Genomic DNA, 6,913 nt, shown 5'->3' on the forward strand with positions numbered 1-6,913 from the left:
AGGCTTTCTCTAGTTGTGGCTAGTGGAGGCACACTCCCATTGCAGTGCACAAACATCTCATTGTGGTGACTTCTCCTGTTGCGACGCACAGGCTTTTAGGCACGCAGGCCATGTAGTTGCTGCTCACAGGCTCAGTGGTTGTGGCACATGAGCTTCGTTGCCCCTTGGCACATGGGTTCTCCCTGGACCATGGATCAAACCTGTGTCCCATGCATTGGAAAGTAGATTCTTAACCACTGGACCATCAGGGAATTCCCAGGAATAATTTATTTTTGAGAAATCTTTTACTTCTGTGAATTAACTTCTTTAAGATTTATTTATAACAAAAGATTTGAGTAACTCCTTTCACTCCTTAGACTGCAATAATTGGAAGTATGAAGATTAAAAAAAATAACGTTTAAGTAAATTGAAGGCTTAAGAAAAAAAGATAATTTTCTAAGACTTCATGTCTCTATGTGGAGAGGGTTTCATCTGTAAAGAAGAAAAAAGATTTCCCAAATGAGAAATCAATATCAATAGCTGTCACTGGCCAAGCATTTGCTATTTTTCAGGGATAGTTCTCAGTGCAAAGAGTGTATTAATGAATTTAAAACAACTTTATGAGGTGGTTGCTACTTTCACCCCTGCGTTGGAGTGTGATTGCCATCACTTTGTTTATCACTCTGAGGGAAGCATGAAGGCACACTCTCCATCTGTTGCTGACACACCTCTTAATTAGGTCATATTTTACAGTTACACTAGATTCTGATAATGACCGGGATTCTTTCCTGGCTGCCTAGGAAGATCTCGAGCCACGCTGCCAGAGAACTGTCTCCTGTCATGTGTTGCTTCTTGCATCACAGATTCTTCCCCAGTGGACTTGGCTCCATCCTATCTCATTCCTGCCAGAGGAATTTATCTAGTCATGCATTGCCCTTGAGGCCACAGTAACCAGTCCTTGTGATTTTTTTAAACACCGCCGTTCCTAAACAGTGTTCAGAAAGGAGGATTCTGCAGGGTGCCCACATTTGACTCCTACCCAAGGAGGCCTCTGCAAGTGCTTAAGTATGTGAAGCACTGAACACGTAAGGGGTAGGCTGGAGCATAACACATCTTACTTCATTCATTCAATCATCCTTCCCTTAATTAATTAAATCTACTCCATAAATACTTCTTGCTCATCTACTGTGTGCTAAGTTGCACATTAGCTGCTGAGGACATAACAATGAAGGAAAAATTCCTGTCCTCAAGGAGCTTATAGTCTAGTTACAGATGCAGATGAGCAAATATAGCACATGCCATTGAATGAGCATGAGAAGAGTGTTGTAAGGTTAGTTCATGGTGACAAGAGTCATAAACCCAACTGAAAAATTGATTAGGTGAAACTGCTAATATTTATTGGCTTAAGGAAAAGCAACTGGAATAATGAACCACTGAGAAGGGTCACGGCAAGGACTCAGCACCAACCAGACCCAGGCACTTGATTGTACCCAGGAGCCTTGCTGTTCTTGGTCCATATGTAGGCGCTTTCCTCATTTACTGCAGATCAGCTCTCCTCACAGGTCACGAATCAGCTCCTCCATCAATTCTAAGCCTCATGTCAGCTCAGGGTCTGACTCAGAGAGGACAGGTTCCTCTTTTTCAATTCTAATTTAAAAAATCCCAGGATAGAACTCAAATCAGCTCACTTGGGTCATATCCTACCTCTAGATTGATGATTCTCAACTGTAGGTGGTTCTGCCTCTCAAGGGATATTTGGCAATGTCTGGAGATGTGTAACTTTGTCATGACGAGTGGGGTGGAGAGAATGTTATTGGTATCTAGTGGATGGAGGCCAGGGTTGCTGTTGAATATCCCAACAATGTATAGGACAGCCTCCTGCAACAAAGAACCATCCAGTATAAAATGTCATTAGTGCTAGGGTTGAGAAACTCTATTCTAGGCCAATCAGTTGTGGTTGTGGGAGGGTCAAGGGGGGAAGATCAAAGCTTTTCTAAAAGACACTTAAGCAATGAGGAGGAATTATCCAGGTAAAAGGGGCCAGGACAGGCTGATCCGTGGAGGGAGGTACATGAGCAAAGAATCAGGACTGCCCAGAACAGGTTCCCATAAATAGCACTAGTCATTCTGCCTTCCATTCCTACCTGGTAAAATGTTATGAGTCTGTGGGAGGCTCATGTGGAGCAGAGTGTCTGGAGCTTCAATAATATAATTGTCCTGCAAAGCCATTTATCAAGATCAAGCACAAGTCATAGGTTTTATCCATTTCCTCTTCTGTACTAAGCTTTTGGTCAAAGGCATTTCATCAACTGAGATTCACTTATACTTTTCAGGAGATTGTTTTAGTCGAGTATTAAAACACATCAAAGGACAAGACCCAGTAGTTAGAAGCACTGGTTCTGGAATCAAACAGACCTGGCTTTGAATTCAGGCTGTATGTTTTCCTACTGGTGTCCATGACCAGTACAAGTAGGACAGGCCAGCGCTAGGGAAATGCAGAAAGGAGGCCATGTGAGGGAGGGAGGAGGACCCTGGACATTTTAGGATGAGAAAAAAATTGGGTAAATAAAAGGGAGGAAGGTGTTCTACATAGAGAAAGCAGCACGTGCCAAGGCTTGGAGTTGTATGTGTGGGAAATGAGAGAAGATGAACCTGACTTAAGGAACAATGAGGAGTGTAATTTTGTGGGTTTTTTTGTCATGCCCCATGGCATATGCAATCTTAGTTCCCTGACCAGGGATCAAACTCATGCCCCCTGCATAGGAAGCATGGAATCTTAACCACGGAAACAACAGCAAAGTCCTGAAGAGTGCAATTTTGGACACACAATGAGTATTTCCCGTGGAGGCCAGAAGTAGGGATGTTCAGAGAACAGACAGAGTTACAGGCAGGGTTCAAATTCAGGTGAGAGGTAAAAAGCTGGAGATTTATATGTGTGAGAAAGAGCTGTTCCTGAATGTAAAGACTTTTGAGAGAAGGAGAAAAGAGGAAAGAAATGTTTGTTGAAAGAAGGGAAGGAAGGAAAAAAGAGGAGAAAAAAAAGGAAACACATGAGTGTGTGAAGAAAGAGAGAAAAGAATAAAATCATGATGATGTAGTGTCATGGATGCCCATGGAGGAGAGAATGTGAAGAAAGGAAGAGCTGTCAGTGGTGTCAAATACTGCAAAGAGGCCAAAGGTTATTAGAGCCGTTAAAGAGATCACTGGACACGTACAGTGCAATTTAAGATGTGTATTTCTAGTTGGAAAGTAGAGGTAGGCATCTGATGAAGGGAGTCCCTGAGTAAATGTGGGTAAGCTCTTGGAGGCAGCTAGTATATAATACTAGCCTTTTACAAATTTGGATACAAGACAAAGATGCCCATTATTATTGCCTTTAATTCACATTGATTTGAAACTTCTGATCCAAGGTACAAGTGCAAGAGAAAGAAAGAGGAATAGCAATCGAAAATAAGTCAGCAAAACATATTCACTATTTGTAAGTTATATTACCTTGTACCCACAGTGCCTCAAGATACAAACTGGGGAAAAAGAAATTGAACTAAAAAAAAAAAGAAACAAGGCTAATACAATAGTCCACAAGGTGATTAATTACAAAGTAACTATATATGGCCATCAGTTAATTTGGAGAAGAAATGGCAACCCACTCCAGTGTTCTTGCTTGGAGAATTCCAAGGACAGAGGAGCCCGTGGGTTACAGTGAGTGGGGTCTCAAAGAGTCAGATATGACTCAATGACTAACACACACACATCACTTAATTAAAAAACAATCCACTTTGCAGTGGGAACTCAGGGTGACTAAAAGGAAGGACTGAATCAGCAGTAAGACCTAAGATGTTTAACATTTTATATATATCAATTTTCCTCAAGTGAATGTAAGTGCCTATTATAACTCCAGTCAAAATCCCAGTGTACTCTTGGGGTCACTTGATAAATCAGTTCAAAATACCATTAAGGAAAGAAGGCTGGATCCCACAGAGAGAGGTAGTCAGTAAGAAATTCTTGATGAGGTGACAAAAGATTTTAGAAAAGGGATATTAATATTCACTTTTGTCTCATATATTTAATATAGCTCCCTAATGTTTCCCCAGACATTCAGAAAACCTGCTAAATATAGAAAAAAAAGTCTTTTATGACAGTTTCAGGGGAAAAAAATCTGAACGAAAGAGATGGAATTCCACCTGTAGACTAGTGGGGAACAGAGAAAAAGAACAGCTTGAGAAGGAAATTTGTGGTTAAATTCAGTGGAATCAGAAGTAGGAGCCAGAAATGATTATGTAAACCCCTGGGAATTTGAAGTAATCCTAAAGAATGAATTGCAACTCCATCGAGATATGGAAGGAACCTTATCCTATTATCTCAAAGTTCAAGGTAATTTCAGTTGATATCTCACTTAGAAATGTGAAATCTTATTAAAAGAAATTCCTAGAAAAAAGACAAACTGTTACTAGTACTTATCTCTGTACGATTAAGTTTTTATACTTTTTGAGTTTTCTGAATTTTGTATGATGAGCCTAAGTTATTTTTCTTTTTTTGGCTGTGCCTTGCTACTTATGGGATCTTAGTTCCCTGACCAGGAATTGAACTCCAGTCTCTAGCAGTGAAAACGCCGAGTCTGAACCACTGGACTGCCAGGGAATTCCCATAAGTTATTTTTCTAAGAAAGATTTGTCAATGAAAAGAAAAAAGAGAAGTAGGAAGAATGCTTGGTTGGAGAGCAAAGGTCAAGTAAAGTTTTTCAAATTCATTTGCTTGGTGGTTTCTAGAATGAGCATGGTAAATAATTCTCTGTGTCCCATCTTCAACCATAATTATTGTGGTTCTTGTTTTACATGTTTTGCTGTAATTTTGGAACCGAGGACCAAGGGTTAGCAACACATTTCTATCCACTGATACCTCCTCTTTCTGACTTTCCACATAGATGACACCAATTATACACTTTTCTGAGTTGTCTAGTTATTTAATGTGCTTACATGTTATCTTGCTAAATAGGCTATAAATTTGTCATATCTTATATTTCTGCTGATTCTTTTGTGGTACCTAATAGAGAATACTGGTTTTGTGTTTAATTCAAAAATTGTAAGGGGAACAAGACGGCGGAGGAGTAGATGGACGTGGAGTACATCTCTCTCCATGGATACATCAGGAATATACCTTCAGACACAGAAGTCCATGCAGAACACCAGCTGAGAGCAGTCAGGAGTACCTGACCAGTGGAAAAGAATATATAAACTCAAGCAAAACTCGGTAGGATGTAGGAACTAGGGGGGAAAAAAAAGAGTGTTAGTAGGACTGGACTTGCCCTCAGCCGGTGGGGGAACTGAAGCAGGGGTCCGATTCCCACATAGGGGCAATTGTCTGAGTCAGAGGAGAAACATTTAAGGCTGTGAGTGAAACAGCAGATCTGTGGCAGCCTAAATGGAATGCGAATCAGACAGTCCTTGCCGCAGCCATACATACCCTGGACGGGGACGCAGGTCCCCTGGAAGGTGTAGCGGCTGGGAGCTGGAGTTTAGGGACTGTGGAGCAATCCCAGGACAAGGGCTGCTGTTGACCGTGGAGAGACAGATCGAGAGGATGCGAGGAAGGAGATTGTGGTAGGAAATGCCTGTGGAGGAAAGCCTGGAAGCCATGGAAGTAAGGTGATACTGCTGAGTCACACATAGAGGGTAGAGCCATCATCATAGACTCTCCCCTCAACATGCCAGCATTGGCCGCTGAACAACAGAGAGGCTGACCCATCCAACACCTGACATGCTGAACTACAGCGTAGGAGCCCAGGCAAGGGAGCCCTCTAAGTGCCTGAACAGGTGGAGCTAGGGAGAGAGACTGGCCAAAGAGGCCTTCTGATGGCCAGCTACAAGAGGCTCGAAAAAAGCTCTGATAGGGCCAGAACTCCTGTGGTGGAGGCAGTCCGTGTCTCTGCATACTTGATGCCACTGGGGTCCCCGCAAGCCAAGCAGCTGCACCACCTTCATGCTCAACTCTCACTGGGGCAGAACTGCCACAGGCAAAAAAAGTCTTCCGTCTATGCATGCAGGGTTGCTTCAGTAGTGTCTGACTCTTTGCAACCCTGTAGACTGTGGTCTGCCAGGCTTCTCTGTCAGGGGGGTTCTCCAGGCAAGAATACTGGAGCGTATTGGCCAGTACTGGTTGCCATGTCCTTCTAGAGCACTGTATTTCCTGCTGCCCTAGCCGCCAACCCCCCGAGTACCTGATGCTGCCAGAACCCCTGCGACCCAAGCAGCTGCACCACCTCCACACTGGCCCTCACAGGGGCAGACCCAAGTCCTCCAGGGCAGCCTCAGGAGCAAACCCCAGTGGATGAGTCACACGCAGAGGTGGAAATAAAACCACAGTTGAAACCCGGGGGCAGTGTGGCCAAGGAAGAAGACTCAAAACTTTCCCACCAGCTGTACAAGCTGCAGGTTAAATCCACACAATCAACTAGGCCGACTCTGTGTCTATAGAATATATAAAAGGTCACTGAGCGCTCCCTAAAAAAGAAAATGCACCAGTTCTGATAGCTGTGGACATTGGAGGCAAGAACACAGAGGAGTAGGACCAGACTAGAATCTGAGCTGCCCCCACAGCAGGTCCAGAGATCAGCACAGTGTTGGAGGGCATCCTAGGGAGGTGAGGTGGACTGTGACTCCCAGCGAGGGAAAGGACTCTGACAGCCGTGACTCAAGAAAAACATTTATTATCCTTATGTTTTGACTTCTTCTGTAGATTCTTTTTGATTTTTTTCTTTTTTTGCACCCCCCCTCCCCAACCCTGGTTGTAATTGTCAATTTTACTGACATTGTGAAATCTAATTAAACTTTTGAGCTTTTTTTCTTTTCCTCAGTCACATTTTTTATTGTTGTTATAAACCTCTGCCTCTACAGTGGGCTTTTGCAGTTCTGAGGAGTTTTCCTTTGTTCTGTCTTTT

Source organism: Cervus elaphus, chromosome 21, assembly GCF_910594005.1.
Source record: "Cervus elaphus chromosome 21, mCerEla1.1, whole genome shotgun sequence".
NCBI lineage: Eukaryota > Metazoa > Chordata > Mammalia > Artiodactyla > Cervidae > Cervus > Cervus elaphus.